The following is a 22,992-nucleotide window of genomic DNA, read 5'->3' as shown; positions in this document are numbered from 1 at the left end:
CCTCTTCTCCCTGTCCCCTACTCTGCCCTTCCATGCAGGTCACCCTGTCCAGTAACTCTACTTCCCACAGACTTCACTGATCTGTGTCCTCCTCTTCCTCCCACGGGAATGGCCCTAAGTTCAGGTCACCATCTGTTTGTAGGGTTACCACCCTACCCCCCTCAGTCTCCCACTCTCCCATCTTGTGCCCTGGGGGTCAAGTCTGATCAGTCACCTCTTCCTAAAGCCTTATGATGAAAGCCCAACTGACTCTAATTTTTTTTAAGTTTTATTTATTTAAGTGATCTCTACCCCCAACGTGGGGCTGGAACTCACGACCCCTGAGATGAAGAGTCACATGCTCTTCCAACTGAGCCCCCGGGGCACCCCGAAAGCTCGATGTCTTTAAAATAGCATCCCAGCTCCTTTGCATGTGTGACCAAAGCTCTCATACTCTGACCACTCCTCTTCTTCACCCTTCACCAAATCATGGTGCCTATTCCTGCTGCCTCAGAGTGCCTCTCCTCCTGTTTTCACTATCTCATTCCTCCTCCCCTTCACGACTCAGCGTGTTGAATGTCACCTTCTCCAGGCAGACTCTGCCTACCCTTTGCTCTGGAATCTGGGTGAAGTGCCCCTCCTCCGACCTCTTCCTGTGTCCAGGGCTCATGTCTCCCTCACCACTGCTCGCGCTACAGCCGCTGTTGACACGCCTGTGGCTCCCACTCCAACGTGAGACCTCCCAGGAGCAGGTATGCTGCCTTTCACATCTGCCTTCCTGGTGCTGCGTGTGTTGCTCGGCACATAGTGTGCCCAGGAAATGTTTGTGGCATGAATGTGTGACCTCCTGTAGTTCTCGGTTATCTCTAGGCTTTTGATCTCGTCCTCCCTCTTGGGGAGGCCAATTCAGTAGAGCTGGAGATAAGACTGTAAGGTAGGGCTCAGGATGTGCTGCTGCTATCAGTAGCATTTTCTCTTTCGCCCTCCCATCTCTCTGAGTTTGCTGGTGGCCACACCCTTGGCACAGACACAGGCAGCCAGTCTGCAGAACGTCAGCTGGCAGCAAACAGCCCTTCCCTTCCTCCCCGGCTCTGTCTTCGCTCAGCACAATCGTTTTTCCTTTTTGGGTGTTCAGAGCTCCGCTAGCAGAGGGCTGGGTGGGAGGGTGGCAGCATCGGCTGTCTGCAGGGAGACAGCAAATGGGGTGTGGGAGAGCCAAGACGTGGGTGGAAGCATGCTATTGGGCCCTTTCGAGGGAGAAAGAAAATTTAGCTCTTTGGGGCTGTCCTGGTTGGAGCAGCTGGGATGCACTTGTCCCCTTTTGCTCCCTGGGAGCTGAAATTGCCCTGTTGATATTTAGCCTTCTAAATATTGGTGGGCTTTCTAGGGGAGAGAGGGAGGGAGAGAGAGAAAAAGAGAGGGAGGGAGAGAGAGGGAGGGAAACCGATTATGGATTTTCAGAACTGGCTCCGTACATTCCCTTGCCACCAAACCACCAGACAGAATCCTGGGGGTCCGTCTATGGCTGTTCCCTTGTTGTGAAGAACATAGGGAAGGAAGACCTGCCACATCCCTCATCCCTTTTTTCACTCATGTCCTGGTCGATGCTAGCTGCTGGGGCACACGGGCAGCAAGGCTCAGTGCTCCCGGAGCTCGCAGGTGAAGGGAGACGGGCCAGTGAGTAGGTGTGTTACAACCCAGCAGGCTGGGGTGGTCTGGGATGGCTGTGACAGCAAGGGCTTGGTGGGATTGGAGGACGGGTCCCTGTCCACAGAAATGCGTCAGCGGATAAGGTGACATCAGCCCTCCAGGAGACATTTCTGTACAGTCTTTCTCACAACGCCTCCAACTTCAACTCCTCAGGGGAGACTGCTGAACTCCGGCTGAGGACAATAGTATCACATATGGTAGAAACAGTGCCGGATCCAGAGAAGACAACATCCTTCAGGTCCTGGCTTACAGACTCATTCATTCATTCCCTCATTCATTCAGTAAATGCCCTTGATCAGCTGTGAGACCCGGACAAATGGCCATTAATTCTCTGAGCTTCAGTTTTCTCATTCATATGATGGGGATACTGTGACCCCCCTCGTCATTCTTTCTGGAGGATTTCATGCACTGAAGTAAGTGACAATGCTTTGCCAGCTGTAATGTGCTTTCAGATGTGAGCTGTTATTTATCCTTCCACCGACGCACTCAGTCCGCCGGGAACTAAGGAGTGCCCTCGTATAGGGTCTCACGAGCCCCTCTCTGCGGCAGGAGCCCGTTCTGCGCACGTGGGCGTGGGTGCGAGGGTCTGTGAGGGACTGCACGTGCCTTCGTCAAGCAACAACCATCTGTTCTGTCTGCAGGGAAGTCCTAGCGTCCCCAGCCCCCGGCCCTCACCCCCGGGTGCAGACGGCCAGGGACACGTTCTCCCGCCTCTCCCTGGGCCCTGGATGCTGGTGCCTGGAGGAGGCCGGCCTGGGCGCCTGTCTCACCAGCTTTAGTCACGTTGCCTGTGGGACTTCCCTTCCTACAAGATGAGGACCCCGAATCCAAGTTTGGCTGAAGAGCGAGGCGGTGTTCCGGGCTGTGCCCCTGCGGGGCCTCTGAGCCACCAGGAATGCGGGGCCTCTGAGCCACCAGGAAGGGAGCCGAGTTGATCATTTTGTTCGTCCTGCAGCTTCCCCACCACTCCCATCAGAGGCCTCCCGGGGAACCCCAGGGCTGAAGGGTGGCCGAGGAAGAGGTGCCGGCCTCGTGGTGCCTGGGTGGGAAACTGGAGGTCACTTTCCCACCGCCTGTCATGGTCTCAGCCAGTCTTGGCCGCCACATCATCAGCTCCAATGTTTGTAAAGCTGTTTCACACACTTTCTGTCATTGGATTCCCACAAGGGGCTGTTACTGGAGAGACCAGAATAGCATAGAGGTGCCGTGTGTGTGGCCTCTGGGTCCAGCTGCCGCATCTGAATCCGGCTGTTTCTTTCCAGCGTGGGACTGAGCAAACCCCGCAACCTCTCTCTGTCTCCTTAACAAAAAAAAAAAAAAAAAAAATTATTTGAGAGAGAGAGAGAGCAGACGTGAGCGAGCAGGTGGAGGTGCAGGGGGGAGGGAGAATCCTCAAGCAGACTCCCTGATGAGTGCAGAACCCCTCGCGGTCTCGATCTGAGGACCCCGAGACCATGACCTGAGCTAAAACCAGGAGTCAGATGCTCAACTGACTGAGCCACCGAGGCACCCTTCAGATTTCTCATTTTATTTTATTTTATTTTATTTTATTTTATTTTTATTTTTATTTTTAACTAGGGTCCATGCCCTACGTGGAGCCCAACGTGGGGCTTGAACTCACGACTCTGAGATCAAGACCTGAGGGGAGCTTGAGTTGGACGCTCCACTGACTGAGCCACCCAGGCGCCCCCAGATTCCTCATTTTAAAAATGGGAATCACTGGGGCGCCTGGGTGGCTCAGTCAGTAGAGCATGGGACTCTTGGTCTTGGGGTTGTAAGTTTGAGCCCCACATTGGGTAGAGAGATCACTTAAAAAAATACAATCTTTAAAAAAAATAAAAAAGTAAAAAAAGTAAAATGGGGATCGTAAGGGGCATCTGGCTGGCTCAGTCAGTGGAGCATGGGACTCTTGCTCTCAGGGTTGTGAGCTCGAGCTGTGAGTTGGGTGTAGAGATTACTTCAAAAAAATTAAAAATGGGGATCACGATAGCACTTACTTTACATGGTTTTTGTGAAGACTAGCAGTTTACTTGTTTATTGTGTCTGTCTCTCCAAATTAGACCACAAGTTTAAAAGATTTTATTTATTTGAGAGAGAGAGAGAGAGAGCACAACCAGGGAGAAGAGGGAGAAGCAGTTTCCCTGTGAGCAGGGAGCCCGATGCAGGGCTCGATCCCAGGACCCTGGGATCACGCCCTGAGCCGAAGGCAGACGCTTAAAGACTGAGCCACCCAGGGGCCCCTAGGCGCTCCTGTTTTCTGAACATATTAAAAATAATTATTTAAAAGTCCTTGTTTTAGGGGCACCTGGCTGGCTCCGTCAGAAGAGTGTGAGATCCATGATCTCGGGGTCGTGAGTTTGAGCCCGCAATGGGTGTAGAGATGACTTAAATAAAAAACATAAAAAAAAAAAAAGAAAATTTTTAGGAAGATCATTTGCAAGGCAATGCCAGCCAAAAATCATTTTTGAGGATAACCAGTGTCTTGCTTTCCATGACATTTCCCATGAAGCACCAACGCATTTTCTGGTGATACCCAAGAAACATATCCCAGATTTCTGTAGCAGAAGATGATGATGAAAGTCTTCTTGGACATTTAATGATTGTTGGCAAGGAACGTGCTGCTGGAATGTCTGGGGGCTCAGTCGGTGAAGCTGCTGCCTTCGGGTCACGTCATGATCCCAGGGCCCTGGGATGGAGTCCTGCATCAGGCTCCTTGCTCAGCAGGGAGCCTCCTTCTCCCCCTACCTGCCACTCCCCCTGCTTGTGCTCTCTCTCTGACAAATAAATAAATAAAATCTTAAAAAAATATATTAGGAGATAAGCCTCCTAGAATCTGTATTTTAATTAGCTCTCTAGGTGATTCTGATTGTTCCTAAGTTTAAGAAGCACTGATCTAGGGGTGCCCGGCTGGCTCAGTTGGTGGAGCGGGTGACTCTTGATCTCGGGGTCATGAGTTTGAAACCCACATTGGGTGTAGAGATTACTTAAAAATAAAATCTTAAAAAATTCGCTGATCCAGCCAACACACTGTCCTTCTATTTACATAATTGTCTATTTATTTCTTTAGACCACCATTTCAAAGTTCTACACTGTTTTTATATATAGAACTGCCAGTTTTCACATTGTTAACGCATTGTTAAAGCATTTTTACCTCAAAACAGTAGTTTTAACACTTAGGGGCACCCAGCTGGCTCAGTCGGGAGAGCATGCAACTCTCGACCTTGAGGTCTTGAGTTTGAGCCTCACGTTGGGTGTAGAAATTACTTAAAAATAAAATCTTTAGGGGGCGCCTGGGTAGCTCAGTTGGTTAAGCCTCTGCCGTTGGCTGGGGTGGTGGTTCGGGGTCCTGGGATGGAGCCCTATGTGCTTGGCTCCCCGCTCAGTGGGGAGTCTGCTTCTCCCTCTCCCTCTGCCTCTCCGCCTGCTTGGGCTCTCTCACTTTCAAATAAATACATAAAATATTAAAAAAAAATCTTTAGGGTACTTCAGTGGTTCAGTTGACTAAGTGACCAACCCTTGATCTCAGCTCAGGTCTTGATCTCAGGGTTGTGAGTTCAAGCCCTGCACTGGGCTCCACACTGGGCGTGGAGCTTACTTAAAACAAAAGAAAATGACACTTAAAAAAAAAATAATTTCCACACATAGAGCACAGGAGGAGATTTTCACTCCAAGTTACGTTGGGAATGCTTGCCTGCATGGACATAGAACAGTCACACTGAATGACATGCCCTCCTTGGATTACTGATGTCATGACACTGGCGAGATATGAAGGCAAAGTATGTGGCCGCATGATCACCAATCATACACGAGCTCAGAAATGCCGTTGAAGGAGACATTTCACAGTTCTGTCTTCCAAAGGCCAACGATGAAGCCGAGCAGAGTACCACATTTTGGTTCTATACTGAGATCAAACTTTGAGGTATCCCCAGTAGCTATTATTTTTTTTTAAAGATCTTATTTATTTATTTGACAGAGAGAGAGACAGCCAGCGAGAGAGGGAACACAAGCAGGGGGAGTGGGAGAGGAAGAAGCAGGCTCCCAGTGGAGGAGCCTGATGTGGGGCTCGATCCCATAACGCCGGGATCACGCCCTGAGCCGAAGGCAGACGCTTAACTGCTGCGCCACCCAGGCGCCCCAGGCGCCCCCCCCAGGAGCTATTATTAACTCTCAAGGTGACATTGTGCTATTCAGGGGCCGGGAGGGGGTTCGGTCTTCTCAGCACACCTCACCCCCTGCCCCACCAACCCCAGCTCCCCGGGAACTCGGAACTCTTCATCTCCAAGTGGCATTTCCATCTATTTAGGTGCCCAAGCGAGAAACTTCTAATGTGACACCAAACTCTCTGAACTGCTTAACTTTCTTTCGGCTGCATCCAACTCTCTCCCTGAGCCCAGCCCCGGTTATTTCTTACAGCTTTCACTCTTCCCACCCTATAATCTACTTTTCACACAGCAGCCAAAGCCAAAGTCTATATATAAACCAGATCCTGTTATTGCCCTGCTTAAAACTCTCCATCGGCTTCCATACTTGGAATAGGAACTTCCATCTACGCGCTCTAGCTTATGGGGCTCTCCTGGCTCCTGCCTACCTTGTCCACCTCCTTTGGGACCAGGGACCCTCCCTCCAAATCGCAGGCCAAACAGGGCTCTTCTGTTCTGTGAACACTTCCAAGCCCTTTCCTGCTCTGAGACGACGCTCCCCCTACTTGAAGTCTCCTCGCTGCTACTCTTCTCCTCGTGGACTCCTTGCTGACAGAGTGGGCCAGCGTGACATCCTTTTCATCCTTCAACTCTTTGTTAAATGTCACTCCCTTAGAGAGCTCTTTTCCTTTTCAGATCACTCAGTGTATGCACCTCCCTCCTCCTCTCCCCTGCTTGTCACGTAAGACCCTTAACAAATGTATATTTATATATTGATGGCTTCATTCGTTTCATATCTGTCTCCCCACGAGACAGTAAGCGTCCCGAGGAAAGACCAGTTCTGTGTTGTCCTTTCCTGTGCTGCCAGTGCCCAGCCCACAGCAGACGCTCAATAAATACTCACCGAATGTTGGAGAAGCCGCGGTCTCCAGCCAGAGCCCTGGGGCGTTGAGGGGGGGGGGTACCCGGCTGTCTGTGGAGACAGCACCCAGCAGGTCTGCTTTGGATTTTGAAGCAACATCCCATGCTTCATCCCATCAGATGCCCCTTCCTCTGAGAGGCCTTCCCTGATCTCCCCAGCCACTTAACCCGCTTTCCTCATTGTTCTCCGTGACAGTCCCTGTTTCTTGAAAGCCTTTACCATAATCTGAAATTTCCTGTTCATTTATTTGTTTATCTATTTGCTATCTTTCTTCTCTGACTGGAAGGAAAAGTTTGGCTCAACTTAGCACCCGAGCGTCTAAAATATAGTAGGTACGCATGAATATCTGATTGTTTCTACATCATCTAACCTTCCTAGGTTTTTCTAGGTGTATGTAGGCTTAGGGCGAACTGTTTTGATCATAATAAAAGTCAACAAAGCTGTTCCAATTCCCAAAAGATGAAGAATACGAAATTGTACATAACGACACACTGTCAACCGTGTAACAACTGCATAAGAAAAGACTGGAAGGAAAGATGCTGAAATGTTAATAGGGGTTTTCTCTAGGGGGTAGAGTATGAGTGATCGCTGCTTTTTTTTTTTTTTTAATTATTTCCTGAGTTTATCCAAATGGTTAAGTTTTATTTTATAAGAAAAAAATCTGGGGGGTGCCTGGGGGGCGCAGTCGTTGGGCAACTGCCTTTGGCTCAGGGCGTGATCCCAGCGTTCTGGGATCGAGCCCCACATCAGGCTCCTCCGCTGGCAGCCTGCTTCTTCCTCTCCCACTCCCCCTGCTTGTGTTCCCTCTCTCGCTGGCTGTCTCTCTCTGTCAAATAAATAAATGGGATCTTTAAAAAAAAAATCTGGAAAAAATTGAAGTGGATGAATAAAATTAAAAAGAAAAGTGGACCCAGAGACATGTGCCGAGACGTCTCCAGAGAACCAGCTACTCCGGTAGCCATCTCTGCCCTGAGAGGCGTGGGTCTTAAGAGTCTTGCTCCAGGACCACCTGGGTGGCTCAGTCCTTAAGCGTCTGCCTTTGGCCCAGGTCATGATCCCAGCGTTCTGGGATGGAGCCCCTGCATTGGGCTCCCTACTCAGCGGGAAGCCTGCTTCTCCCTCCCCCACTCCCCGGGCTTTTGTTCCCTCTCTTACTGCCTTTCTCTCTGTCAAATAAATAAATAAAATATTAAAAAAAAAAAAAAAAGAGTCCTGCTCCAGCATTTCACAGGTGCTTGGGTTAACTCTACTGCCCCAAGCCAGAGTGTCTCCTGGGAGGATGGGCCCACATGACATTGGGAAGCTTGAGGCCAGATACAGGCTCTCTCCTGAATGCCTGGCTGGTTGGGGCTGGGAATACTCCAGGCTGGGAATAAAGAAACCTAGGCAAAGCATTTGGTTGGCCCGAGGATGGGTTCAAACTCTCTCCCTAGCAGCTTTGCTCCTCCTTGGGATATGCAGTGTTTTTAGAGGAGAGGATGGCTTTGCTGATTGGAAATAGTGCACGAAGGGAGGCAGGGGGTGTGCAAAGAGGCAAGGGAGTCAAGTGGAAAGAGGGTTGGGCTTGGCTCAGTTTCCAGTTCTGGCTCTTCTATTTACTCGTTGTGTAAACACAGTAGGGATTTTATGCCTTTGAGCTAATTTTTGTTTGTTTTTGTTTTTGTTTTAAATCTGTGAAATGGGAAATGTAATCCCTGTTGTACGATTAATTCATCACAAATGGGAAGGGAATTCTCTGTCCTGATTGCATCCCTGAGAGGGCTAAGAAGTTCCTTACTGAATCTGTTTAGGATTTCATTTGACTTATTTCCTCTTTCTTCCCAACCTATCAAGGTGATTGGGAATATTTCATGTGAGACCAGGTGTGAAGGTATTTTGTAATCCAAAGGGGACCAGGAGACGGGCCCAACCAGTTATCTTCCTATCAGAAGGCATGATCCCAGTGACACACCGTCCCCACCCCCTCTTGCCCCATGGACACATGGTGGTTCCCGAAGAAATGCCCTTTGAGGAGCGTTTTGTGGTCAGAATATATTCTCTACACCCTCTCATTCTTTCATTCATTTGTTTGCTCACATGGTCAACACCCCTTGAGTATAACTTGATGTTAGTCCCTATTCTGCGCACTGGGCGGAAAAGGCAGATCTGCTCCTTGCCCTCAGGCGGCAAACAGTCTATGGGACAGAGATGTCCCAGAAGATTCCAGTGCTGTGTGATTGGTGCCAGGATAGAGGGACACATCGGGGCTCTAGGATCACAGAATCCTCATATCAGGCCTTCCCAAGTTTTGGTTGGCGTCTGCCCAGCATGGCCTCCCCCAGACAACCCAAGATATCCCTTTGCTCTAGGTTATGGGTCCAGGGTGAACAGCAGATGCGGAAGCTCCAGGAAGGCCCCGTAGGAGGACCGGAGGCTGGGCACATTCCTGCTGTCATCCTCCTGCCCAGACGCCTGTGTTTGCCCCAAGACGTCAGAGAGCAGAGCCGGTCACACGTCTTTTGCCTTCTGCGATTAAGCATCACGAAGACTGGGAGGCTTGGAGTGCAGCTTGGCCAAGGGGTTATTTATTCCGTCACTTGAATCACAATACATCTCCAAATGTCCCTTGATTGGCTAATTCAAGAGATGAAGGCCCAGATGTGATGGGGGCAGGGTTGCCACTAAGTGTCACAGACCCTTCATTTTGTACCAGCTGATGGGAGACCATAATCGCCCAGATGGTGGGAGAGCATGATTTAGTCCTTCTTTTGTGCCAAGCCCCAAGGGAAATGGGAATTAATCGTGGAGTTGGGGTGGAAGAGGCGCTACTGTCTCACTCGCTCTCTCGAGCTGGCAAGAAGGCCCCTGATGAATATGCAGGAGAGGAAGCTGGTCAAGTCTTCCTGCTTAGCTCCAATCAGGTCTGCCTCTAGCTCAGGATTCTAGCGACTCTGTGCTCAATATAGCTTTTCCCTCCAAGGTTTTTCCCTCTGGCTGCATATTTTGTTTCTTCCATTTGCCTGCACACTTCCCTACTTTACCTCCCACTCACCCCTTTCCATATGTTTTTATGTTCTTGGCAACGCTCTTACCAAGGTCAAGAGTGACCTCCTCCTCACCAAGACTAATGGCCTCTAGGATTGTCCTCATCAATTTGACCTCCCTAATAATGTTTGAAGCTGTTGGCCACTTCCTCCTTCTGGGAATTCTTTTTTCTTGTCTCCTGGAACTCCCTCCTCCTGCTTTTTTGATCTCTTCTCCTCCATCTCTACCTCCCTTACCAACCCCCCCCCCCCACCATCCTGAAAATGTTGACAAGTTTCCAGTTGTCTGTCTTTGGCCTTTGTCCATTCTCTGGGCTCTTTCAGGGAGTGGAGGATGCTGTCGGAGGCCCATTCCACATTGCCTTTTCTTCTTGTTCAGGGAGGAAGACCCCTCCTCTCTGCCCGGGGATGAATCATGATTGGTCCAAAAAATAAATCATAATAAAAAATGTGTCTTGGTACGTGATCTGTTTCAGGGTGGACACATGACGTAGCCCTGGCCAACGGCCCATGAATAGAAGCTTGGGTGGGAGGGATTTCAGGAGAAGCAGCCCTTCCTGCCTTTAATCAGGAGATGGCGAAAGGGGCAACTGGTTGGCTCCCTTGGTGGAGCGTGCAGCCCTTGATCTCAGGATTGTGAGTTTGAGCCCCACGTTGGGTAGTACAGATGACTTAAAAAAAAACATCTAAACAATAATAATAATAATAAAAAAAGCGATGAGGCTATAGCGGCAGGAGCTGCAGCACCCTTCTTGCGAGCTTGCGGAGAAGAACCCACGGGCTCGATCACCGCCATGCTGCCCTGCAGCTGTGATCTGGTTAAGACGACAAAGGCAGCAGTGCTGGGCTGGCCCTGCTGTTCTCATTTTTAAGCTGCCAAAAGCATTCCTGCCTGATATACTGAGAGATGCTAGCAACTGCCATGACTTCAACCCCTGGCTTTCCACCGACACCTCCCAGGTGTATACGTTTAATTCAGACCTCTTGCCCACAGCCTCACACACCTTCGCCTGGATAGCCCTCGAAGCTAAAGTCTGAAACAAAACGCCGTCCATTTATCCTCTTATTCTCAGACCAAGTCACTTTGCCTTCTGTCATCCTGCACTACTCTGTTCTTCTGCTAGAGTGCGTCTCCCATGGGTTTATTTGTTTTAATGTCTGTCTTTTTTTTTTTTTTTAAAGATTTTATTTATTTATTTTGACAGAGAGAGACAGCCAGCGAGAGAGAGAACACAAGCAGGGGGAGTGGGAGAGGAAGAAGCAGGCTGCCAGCGGAGGAGCCTGATGTGGGGCTCGATCCCAGAACGCTGGGATCATGCCCTGAGCCGAAGGCAGACGCTTAACGACTGAGCCACCCAGGCGCCCCTAATGTCTGTCTTTCCCTCTAGAATTGAAGTTCTCAGAGGGCTGAAAATTCACCCATCTTTAAATCCCAGGGATCAAGCAGGAGCTCATTAGGTTCTTGTGGAACAAATCAATTTGCAGGTGTTTGGAAAGTTCAGATGCGTTCGGCTGTAAGTGATACGTTACTTAAAGAATGAGAACTCAAATTGTAAAGGCATTTCATTATTTCACAAAACATGAGGTCTGGGGGTAAGCGCTTCCAGGATTAGTTCAGCTGCTCGGCAAGGTCAGGGCGCTGAGTCAGAATCTCAGGGATTCTCTTGGCTCAGGATCTCTGAGAATCTGAGATTCTTCCTGGTTTTGAGGTGGCTGTCGCAGCTCCAACATGTCCTCTCGCAGCTGGCTCCAAACAGGACACAGCGATGTGGATGGTCAGGTCTTGGTGGCAGGAGAAGGGCTTCTGCTTCACATACTTCTTCGGGCAAGGCAAATCCTTTTATTGCCGATAGCTCCAACCCTTGATATGCTCCCTTGGACCGATCGCTGGCAAAGGGGACAGCAATTAGCAGGAATGGCTTAGAACAATCCCAAGTCATCGCTGGTGCTGGGCACACCGCTGTAGGGGAAAAGCAGGGCTCTGAATCAAGGCAGATGAGGGAGTATCTGCTGGACAGGTGATCAACGATGCTTGCCGCTGATGGGTTCTGTCCTGGTCCAAGTTCTTCCGGAACTCTCCCTGCTTTCTTGGGCACTTCCAAGATACACGTAGCTCTCTGATGAACCTGTCCCAGTGCAGGAACAGTCCCTATATGCTCCATGTTTAGTGACCATAGCGGAGGCTGATGATGGGCAGTCCTATGACTTTGGGAACTTGCTCCATGGCAGGGCTGCTGCAGATAATTGTGGGGGCTGTTTTTTGCACATGGGGTCAGTGTCAAGGGGAGCAAGACAGGGTTGAAAATTCAGCTTCATCTCTGGTCGCCGAGCCACGCTCTGTGGCATGGGATTGTGTGTATGTGGAGGGACGGGCATCTTACTTTAATTCTCACAAAGGCACCCTAAGGGCTAGGGCTGCCCGGCCTTCTGGAAAAGTGGGGCTAATTTATACACCCCCCAGCAGTATGTGAGAATGTGTGTCTCTCTGCACCCTCTCCACTACTAGATCTAATCACTTTAGAAAATCTTTAACAATCTCTTATTTGGTTCTGCTGGCTCCTATGTAAACTTGCTATCAACTCTCAGACTTATCTTCCTCCAAATCTTAAATCAGTCACCTCCTTGCTCAAGATCTTCTATGACTATCTCTTAGGTTTAAGCTAAACCCCTTGTTCGGCATTCTGGACCCCTTGAGATCGGGCCCCACCCGATGCTCCCGGCCTTATTTCTCATGACGAATCTTTTGCCTGAGCCAAATGTGTCCTTGTGGCATTCTCCACCCTCAAATTCCTTTCCTCTTTTCTGCTCCTTCTTGAAGCCATGGCTCAGATCCCATCTCCTGCAGAACATTCTTGGGCCACTCTGGCCTGTCCTCTTATCAGCTCTGAATTCCTTCAGTTCAGTGGTTCTCAACCTTGGCTGCCCGCCGGGGTCACCCGGGGAGCTAGAGAACATACCAGTGCTTCGGTCCACCTACACACACTCTGATTTAATTGTTCTGGGTGCCAGACTGGACACTGGGATCTGGAGACTCTCCAGGTGATTCCAATGTGCAGCCAAGTTCCAGAACCACCTCTTGAACTCACATGGACCGTAGCCTTGCATAAGGGAGAGCTCTCTGGAGGAGCTTTCAAAATCAAATTCCTGGCCTGCACCCCATGCAGTTTCTGACATCTGCCATTTTTTTAAAGCTCCCCAGGTGATCCTGATGTGCCACTTGATTGAGAGCCACTTTGTTGCCATGCTTATATTTTTTTAATACTTCTTGTGGGGCCATGTACAGGGGAGTGCTTGGTGATGTCAAAGTGTTTCTACATTGAGTGGGGAGAAACAGAACAACATCAGTGTGTAACAGAGAGCTGACCACGGTAACGTGCGGTGCAGGTATTAGAGCTGCTTATTAAGACGGTGTTATTCCTCCTTTAAAGGGCCAAGCTTGTCTGCAGTTTTTGAGGTAGGCCTCTGTTTGGTACCAGGGAGTGCTTGGGAGCACGTCGTTGAATGGGTACAAGAGTGAAGGTGGTCCCTTTACAATACTGAAATGCTGCTCAGTATTCAGGTTTTCGACCTCAGCCCAGTGGCTTCCTAGTGTCCTAGACTGTGACAAAGCTGAGGAATTCTTTTTTTTTTTTTAATGTTTTTTTTATTATATTATGTTAGTCACCATACAGTACATCCCCGGTTTCTGATGTAAAGTTCGATGATTCGTTAGTTGCGTATAACACCCAGTGCACCACGCAATATGTGCCCTCCTTACTATCCATCACCAGCCTATCCCATTCCCCCACCCCCCTCCCCTCTGAGGCCCTCAGTTTGTTTCTCAGAGTCCATAGTCTCTCATGCTTCATTCCCCCTTCTGATTACCCCCCCTTCTTTATCCCTTTCTTCCCCCACCGATCTTCCTAGTTCTTATGTTCCATAGATGAGAGAAGTCATATGATAATTGTCTTTCTCTGCTTGACTTATTTCACTTAGCATTATCTCCTCCAGTGCAGTTCATGTTGCAGCAAATGTTGAGAACTGATGGCTGAGTAATATTCCATTGTATATATGGACCACAACTTCTTAATCCAGTCATCTGTTGAAGGGCATCTCGGCTCCTTCCACGATTTAGCTATTGTGGACAATGCTGCTATGAACATTGGGGTAAAGCTGAGGAATTCTTGGTTTGAAGGACGGGCTAAGGCCTTGAATACCTACATTATTAAGGTTTGTTTTTTTAGTTCAAAGGCACAACCAGTAAAAACAAACAAACTCACTTCTTCCCCTCCTCCCCCCTCCCTCCTCTCAGGTCCCCAGGCACAAATGCTGATGTAGCCTCCGCCCCGAATAAGAGGAATTATTATTATTATTATTATTATTTTCTTTTGAGCAGGGATTTTGCAAAGCAAGACAAGATTGGGGTGGGGGCTGGGGCAAGGACCTACTTGGGAAGGGCTTGGGGATGGAGTTGGGGATTCAGATGGGGATCAGGAGACAAGAGTGGAAACGGGGACTGAAGCGAGACCCATGTAGGATACAACTCCCAGTTACTCTTTTTTTTCCTCTTCCCTCTTGCCCATCGTAGAAGTACGTGTTCAGTGTGGACCGACGGGAGAAGGCTGTCAGAAACAGACAGACGCACCTCATCACCCATAATCCCACCTGCCAGAGAAAACCATTGGTATTTGAATTTCTTTCAGTCTTATTTTCTACGCATAACAAAAATGACATTATGTGGTGGCCTGGTTTTTTATTTTCTTTCATTCTTTTTTTTTTTTAATATTTTATTTATTTGACAGAGAGAGAGAGAGACAGCCAGCGAGAGAGGGAACACAAGCAGGGGGAGTGGGAGAGGAAAAAGCAGGCTCCCAGTGGAGCAGGGAGCCCGATGCGGGGCTCGATCCCAGGACTCTAGGATCACGCCCTGAGCTGAAGGCAGACGCTTAATGACTGAGCCACCCAGGCACCCCTGATTTTTTATTTTCACTTAGAAATATATCATAAACATTTTTGTTTGTCAGTGAATATTCTTCCAGAGCAGAGGTGGCAAACTTTTTCAAAGATTCTACTTATTTGTTTGTTTATTTATTTAGTGCGCGTGCTCATGAGCGGTTAAAGGGGCAGAAGAGAGAGAGAGAGAGAGAGAGAATCTTAAGTCTCCTTGGGTTCTCCATCCCAGGACCCATGAGATCATGACCTGAGCCAAAATCAAGAGTCAGACGCTTAACCCACTGAGCCACCCAGGCGCCCTGAAACTTTTTAAAATAAAGGTCCAGATAGTAAATATTTCAGGCTTTACAAGCCAGAAGGTCTGTTACAACTGCTACGTACTTGCAGTGCAGCACGAAAGCAGTCACGGACGCATAAACAAAGGAGCATGGCCGTGTTCCATTAAAATTTTATTTACAAAAGCACGAGGCAGGTCCATTTGGCCCGTGGGTGTGGTTTGCCAACTCCTGTTCCATGACGTTATTTTTTAAGATCTTACAAAGATCCCTGTGTATGTCTACTCCATGCTTTTTATTCTTTTGTCCTTGAACATTTTAAAAGATTACAAATATCACTGCAAGTAGTATCTGTGCATATTTGACCCCCCCCCCGAATAAATTCCAGAAGTGTGACTGCGGTGGCATGGGATTTGCCTAATGGTTAGGGCCTGTGACACCAACTGCCCAGTTGCCCTCCAGGAAGTAGAACAGAAGAGTGGGATGCCCACTTCTTCCACCCTTGCCAATACTGGGTATTAGAATTCCTTTTAATATTGGTCAATTTGAGAGCTTTTTAAAAAGATTTTTCTCACTGCCACTGTAATTCCATCATGGTTTTCCCCGGCTCAAAACCTATGTTTGCAGGATGTAGAGACACTGTGGCTTTCCCAGTCCTTTGTCTCGGATGCCGTTGCTTCTGATGCTCTGCCCATCCGCAGTGAAGACAGTTAGATAAACAAATGACTTGATCTGGGCTGAGATTCCCCGGATTCCTGCCCTCAGATAACTATTTGGTGGAGAGTAAGGTAGTCGAAGATCAATAGATGTCTGAAGTTAAATATCCTCTCGCCCCTCCTCCAATAAAGGGAGGAAATACTTTGGAACCCACGTAAAAACATCGTTGTGATTTTGCCTAAGCGAACAAACCTGACCCTCTGTTTTAAGTCGGGGAGCTGGGGATCCACCCCCTGGGGTAGATGGCCTGTCCTTTCACATGGGAAGTGGTGCCTTTGTGTGGTTTCCAGCCTCCGCTGGCTCTGGGGGAGTTGGATTTGGGAAAGGGGGAACAAAAGACAACTGAAATTGCCAGTCCCCGGGATGAAGGGCTGCATGATGGTGCTGATGAACGATTTGCATCTAAGAGGCGGTTTGGAAGTCTGATGAATAGCCCGTGATTGCAGATAAACACCACCTGCCACACTGGCCCCCCCGCAGCCCCCCTTCTGCTTGGGAGGGAGAGTTTTCTCCTGGGCAGAAAAGCGCTTCTCCTTTCGCTCCACTCTCCAGTGCCTATACGCGAATGCTTTGGCGCTTGCCGAGAAAACTGGGTTTACAAGAAGTCTAGCCGGTTCCTCTGGGGAGAGGGAAGAGCCGTTTCCAGTGGAGGTTTGTCTACGTTTTGATTCAGTTGCAAAAGTGGTGGCTTGCGAGGCCTTTTCCCAGTCCCCAAAGGTCACCGTTGTGTGGTCTGTGGACGGCACGCTAGTAGGAACGCACATCCCACGGCCCCATACCAGACCCCAGATAGATCGGAATCTGCATATTTAACAAGCACCCCTGGGTGATCTTATGAACCCTAAGGCAATGGCTTCTAAACTTAGGTGAGCCTCATCATTCCCTGGGTCGGGGCGGGGGGAGGTTAAACCCCGCAGCTCCTCAGGCCCTAACCTCTGAAGACTCTGACTCCAGAGACGGGGAATCTGTGTGTGGAAAGTGGGAAGGTTTCTCCCAAGGGATTTTGGGAAGCAGCCAAGTCTGGGAATCACAATCCTAAGGAATATATCAGAGGCGAAACGCTGGGAGCACCTCCTTTCGTTCTACAGGACCCGGAGCAGAAAGACAGGGAAGGAGGCTGAGGTGCCGGGACCTGATCTGGGGGCTGTCTTTGCCCCTTTGACGGGAGCCGATTACTGGGAAAGAGATGGGTGCTAACTCCAGAGCCTCAGGGACCCTCTGCACCAGCCCCTCGTGGATTCCTGGGTGGGAACTGCACCCTACAAGCTGATTTCAGCCCTGAGCGCGTCCGAGCAGGGGGAGGCTAGGAGGTGGGTGGCCGGAAAGAGCACTGGACGAAGCTTCCTTCTAAGTTTGACCGACGCCACGAACTCGGGCAACTCGACCTCACCTCTCTAGTGGGGTAGTGATGTGTACAATGAAGATAAGAATTACCATTCTAGACACTGTGTGCAAGTTATTAATATAAGGAGTATTGTAATAATAAACAGCAGCAGGAAAATGCAGGAAGTCACAGAAATGCAAATTTAAGCCAACTTGAAATGCCACCATTTCACATACGTGGACAATTATTTTTTTGAATGAAGAGTCCTTGGGGTGTCCGGCTGGGCTCAGTAGGTTAAGTGTCCAACGCTTGGTTTCAGCTCAGGTCGTGATCTCAGGGTCGGGAGATGGAGCCTCATGTCGGCTCCGCGCTCAGCACAGAGTCTGTCTGAGATTCTCTCTCTCCCTCTCCCTCTGCCCCTCCTGCTCGCGGCCTCTCTCTCTCTCTAGTAAATAAATAAATCTTGGGGGGAAAAAAGAAGAGTCTTTAATGCTGGTGAAGTTGTAGTGAAATTCGTGCACTCATAGACTGCCAGGAAACAATAACTGGTGCTTATTTCTTGGAAGGTGATAGGGAACTTTGTTCCAAGAGCCATAAAGATGTCCACACCCATTGCCTCACTGAGGCCGTTTCTGGGAATTATCTGAATAATTAGAACAGAAGCAGAGTTATATGCATAGAAATGTGTATGGCAGCATTACCCATAAAGCAAAAAACCAAAAGCCAATAAACCTGGAAATCAGCTAAACATTTAGCACTTGGAAGTTTGCTTAAAATTAAAATAGATCCTTTAAAAATGCTTGTAATAAAGATTTTTCTAAGGACTAATAATAATAATAATTAGAGTAGATCAGTGTAATGGAACACTCTGCAGAAGACGGCGTAGCAACACGGAAACTATTTATAAATGTTACCCGAAAAGAGCAGAAGCCCAGATGGGTGTTCTTTGACTATAATCTGTACACGAAGAGTGAGTATAGACAGGGGATGAAGGCAACATGCAAAACAGACTAGTTATGCCGGAAGTAGGAGTATAACTACTTTTCTCTTTCCCCAAGTTAAAAAATGCTGCATTCTTTTTTCATAATAGAAATGACTAATTTCTAAACTGGGAAAAGTGTGGTACGTTTGTGAAGGCTTGTTGAAGTGAATCTACCATGTATGACTCATATCTTCATCCCTATTATTTTAGGCTGATAAGATTGGACACCTGCATTCATTCAGCGCTCAGGCATATCCTGGGGGCGAGGACTGTAGGCACCATCGGGCTCTAGGCTCCAAGCATGCCCTGTGCATTGAGTGAGTTCATGCACAGATCCCTGGGCTGGTTGCTAGGGGAGGAGGAAAAGAAGACACATGGATATTAGGTCTCAAGGGGCTCACAAAATAGAGAGGGGGACACCTTTTGGGAGTGTCTGTTTATCCCAGTGGTTCTCTACTGTGGCTGCTACTCTCCCCTGGGAGCATTTTCATTGTCACAATGATTGGAATGATTAGTACTGGCATTTAGTAAACGGGGTTGAGATAGCCCTGCACAACAAATTATCTGATCCTCTATCCCGCTGGTGCCCCTGTTGAGAAACACTGATCCATTGGCAGGGCTGCTATATACAGGTATACAGGTTGCCCACTGCACAATTCTTACAGGCATCATTCACATGGCGGTTAAATATATAGATTCTGAAACCAAACTGCCTGAGTTCAAATGCAGGAAGGTTCAAAGGTTGGAAGACCTTGGACATGTTGCTTTATCTTCTGTGTATCTTCGTTTCCTCATTTATGAAATGGCAATAGTAATAGTAATGTACTATTACTCGTAATAATAATAATGGTGATGATGATGATGTAAGAATAACCTCATTGGATTAACATGCAGGATTTAGAACAGTGCCTGGCACATGGTAAATACCCAATTAATGTTAGGTGATTATTATTCTCTGAGCTCTAACTTCCCCATCCACTAGGGTGGGGCCCCAGTTTCTACTCCCTGATCTTGACCTTATATTCCCGGATTCCCGCTCTCCGGAAGGTTTACCTTTTCCTAGTCCCACCTGTAATCTTACTGTAAACTCCCTTGTTGCTTAAACCTTGAGTTGGTTTTTGTAATCTGCAACCAAAAGTCTTAATAACTAAGTCGGGGAGAGGAGACTCACCTGCATCAAACAACAGTGGAAAATACAAAAGCACCTTCAATGAAGCGTGAGATTCCTTCCCCAAAAAAGACCATAAATGCCAGAGACAATATCTAATCATAACTGAATGAAATTTCAATTCAAACCACAGTCATTAAGCGATCGGAAGGCTGCTAGCTACGATCTCATTCTCTGTTCTAAGAAAACAGGACCCAAAAGCTCAGGGCCAGTACAGTCACATGCCTGAAAAGTCAAGGGGAAGAGACCCTCCCCTCCAAAAACACCCCGACTAGCATCTCAGTCTGTCCTTAGCCATTCATGCCTTTGTCGGGCATCTGGTCTTCTTTGAAAACGTGAATGTCCCTCAGAAGGGTAATGAAGAAAGCGTGCTACATCCTACGGAGAGTGTGGCTATTAAGTGGCTCCTTCCCTCCTCCTCCACGTTCCCGTCCCCAGCTACCAGTGGGGCCAGCGAGAGAGCCTGAGCAGGACAGAGAAGGCACGGCCCTGAAGAACATATTCTCCTTGAACTGCGGATGATCTCATCAACCACACGTTTGCGGGGAGAGCAGGGGCCCTTAAGGAACTGGAAGGAATGTCCTAATTTGTTTCCGTCCAGCTTGGTGAACAGCAGAAACGATGGCATTTGTTCTTCTGGCCAAGGACAAATCCGATCAGATTTCTCCGAAGTGAAGCCGGGGAGGGGGCTGACTTTTGGCTCCCCGGAGTGGTTGTTCATCAGCTATTTGCCAAGCCGGGGGTTCTCCACTTTTGCTGCCTGTTAGAATCACCCTGAAAGCTTTCCAAACTCTCAGCTTGCACCCCGGATCAATTTAATCACAATGTCTGGGGATGGTTGCCAGACATCAGAAGTTTATGGAGGTTCCAATGCGTGGCTGTCTGGGAACCGCTGTCTTAAGCATTTAGTGTGTATGACCCAAAACAGGTGAGAACCTGGTGCCTGCCCTCTAGACACGATGCTTGCTTTTGTTAAATTTGATGAAAAGTTTTTTCTGTTGATGTACAGTTCAATGAATATTTTTGTCCATATAATTCACATACTGTAAAATTCACCCTTTTGGGGGGGAGGGGCAGAGGGAGAGAGAGAGAACGAATTTCAAGCAGGCTCCACACCTAGCGCATGAGCCTGAAGCGGGGCTCAAACTCACGACCCTGAGATCACAACCTGAGCCGAAATCAAGAGGCAGATGCTTAACCGACTGAGCCACCCAGGTGCCCCTCACCCTTAAAAAAAAAATTGTTTTTAAATAATCTCTCCATTCAACGTGGGGCTAGAACTCACAACCTCAAGATCAAGTGTCACATGCTCCACTGACGGAGCCTGCCAGGAGCCTCAATTCACCCTTTTAAAGTACACAATTCAGTGACTCTCAGTATATTCCCAAAGTTGTCCAACCATTGCCGCTAATTCCAGAACGTTTTCATCATTCCCAAAAGAAACTTTGTACCGTTTATTATTTACTCCCCATTCCCCTCCCCCCACCCCCTGGCAAACATGAGTCTGTTCTCTGTCTCTAGGGATTTGCCTGTTCTCAACATTACCTGTGAATGGAATTGCACAATATGTGGCCTTTTGTGTTGGGTTTATTTCACTGGGCATGTTTTCAGGATTCACCCATGTTGTAGCATATATCAGTACTTTATTCCTTTTTATGGCCAAATAATATTTCATTGCATATTTTGTGTATACCACATTTTCTGTAGCCATTCATTGGTTGATGGACACTTGGGTTGCTCCCACTTTTTGGCTATTATAAGTAACGCTGTTAAGAACATTTGTGTGCAAGTTTTGTGTGGACATTTATTTTCATTCTCTTGGGCATATATTGAAGAGTGGAATGACTGGATGATATGGTAACTCTATGTTTAACTTTTTGAGGGACTGCCAGATTGTTTTCCAAAGTGGCTGTACCATTTTACATCCCTTCCAGCCACGTGTCAGGGTTCCAATTTCTCTACATCCTCGCCAACACTTGTAATTATCTTTCTTTTTGGTTATAGCCATCCTTTTAAAAAATTTTTTATTTATTTATTTGTGTGAGAGAGAGAGAGCAAGCGGGCGAGCACGAGCAGGGGGGAGGGGCAGAGGGAGAGGGAGAAGCAGGCTCCCTGCTGAGCAGAGAGCCAGACTCGAGCATGAGCCCAGGACTCTGGGATCATGACCTGAGCTGAAGGCAGATGCTTAACCGACTGAACCAACCAGAGCCCCTGGTTATAGCCATACTAATGGGGAGTTCTGTCTCTTCTTTTGAAGTTTTATTTATTTAAGTAATCTCTACACCCAAGACCCCGAGATCAAGAGTTGAATGCTCTTCTGATTGAACCAGCCGGGCGCCCCCTCCCCAGTGGGTAGTTCTGTAAGTTTTGACACATATATAGGTTTATATAACCACCACCATAATCAGGATACAGGATTGTTCCATCACTCCAACACACTCCCTTGTGCTATCCCTTTATTGCCGCCCCTCCCCCACCCCATCCCCTGGCAGGCACTGATCTTTCCTCCGTCCCTGCAGTTTTATCATTTGAGAATGGCGTGTGAATGGCATCATACAGCATGTAACCTTTTGAGGCTTGATTCTTTCCCTCAGCTTAAATGCCTTTGAGATGCATCCAAGTTGCGTACTAAAAGTTTGTTCCTTTTTATTGCTGAGTAGGATTCCACCGTATGGACGGTCTACGGGTTTTTTAAAATCCATTCAACCATGCAGAGACATTTGGGCTAGTACTAGTTTTTGGCAACTATACCTATGGATGCTATAACTATACATTTATAGGTTTTTGTGTGGACATAAATATTCATTTCTCCGGGGTAAATGCCCAGGAGTGGGGATATTGGGTCTCCGGGTAAATGTATGTATGTTTAACTTTACAAGGAACTGCCAAACTATTTTCCATTTTGCATTCTCACCAGCAATGGAGGAGAGCTCCATATCATTGCCCTAACGTGGTATTTATTATCTGTAGTTTTTATTTTGGTCGTTCTAATCGTTGTGTAGTAATATCTCATCGTGGTTTTAATTTGCATTTCCCTAATGACTAATGATATTGAACGTATTTTCATGTGCTTATTTGCTATCCCCATAATATCCTCTTTGATCAAGCATTAGTGTTTTTTGCTCATTTTTATTTATTTTTTATTATTTATTTATTTATTTTTAAAGATTTTTTTTTATTTATTCGACAGGGATAGAGACAGCCAGCAAGAGAGGGAACACAAGCAGGGGAGTGGGAGAGGAAGAAGCAGACTCCCAGCAGAGGAGCCTGATGTGGGGCTCGATCCCACAACGCCGGGATCATGCCCTGAGTCGAAGGCAGATGCTTAACCGCTGTGCCACCCAGGTGCCCCATTTTGCTCATTTTTAAAAAAGATTTATTTATTTATTTTAGAGAGAGAGAGAGAGAGAGTGTGTGAGTGGGGAGGGGGAAGAGGGAGAGGAGGAGAGAGAAAGAATCCTGGAGCAGACTCTCCGCTGAGCGTGGAACCCGATGACGATGACGAGGGGCTCCATCCCACCACCCTGAGATCAAGACCTGAGCTGAAATCAGGAGTCGGCTGCTTAACCCACTGAGCCCCCCACATGCCCCTATCTCCTGCTAATTTTTTAATTGAGTTGCCCATTTTCCTATTTGTTCAGTTATGAGAGTTCATGATATATTCTGGATACAAATCCTTTGTTGGGTATGTGATTTGTAAATATTTTCCCTCAGTCTGTAGCTGAGACACAATCCTCTTTGCACACGTGTCCGAGGAGAGAAAGGAATGGCACTGGTATTACTGAGCACCTACCGTGTACGAGACCTTGTCATGCGTTGCT

The 22,992-nt window shown here is 48.0% G+C and overlaps 1 long non-coding RNA gene across 1 annotated transcript; it reads left to right on the top strand.

The window, feature by feature from the left end:
- The first annotated feature begins 476 nt into the window (after positions 1-476).
- On the top strand, positions 477-22,504 carry LOC148107943 (uncharacterized). Its single transcript, XR_015721390.1, has 3 exons — positions 477-731; positions 14,341-14,436; positions 22,362-22,504. It is a non-coding gene; the product is annotated as an uncharacterized LOC148107943 (long non-coding RNA).
- The last annotated feature ends 488 nt before the right edge of the window (positions 22,505-22,992 follow it).

Source organism: Ursus americanus, chromosome 23, assembly GCF_024610735.1.
Source record: "Ursus americanus isolate L20-20 chromosome 23, mUrsAme1.1.p, whole genome shotgun sequence".
In the NCBI taxonomy this organism is placed as follows: Eukaryota; Metazoa; Chordata; class Mammalia; order Carnivora; family Ursidae; genus Ursus; species Ursus americanus.
Note: the sequence above shows the minus strand (reverse complement) of the source record. Positions and strands in the feature narration are given on the sequence as shown.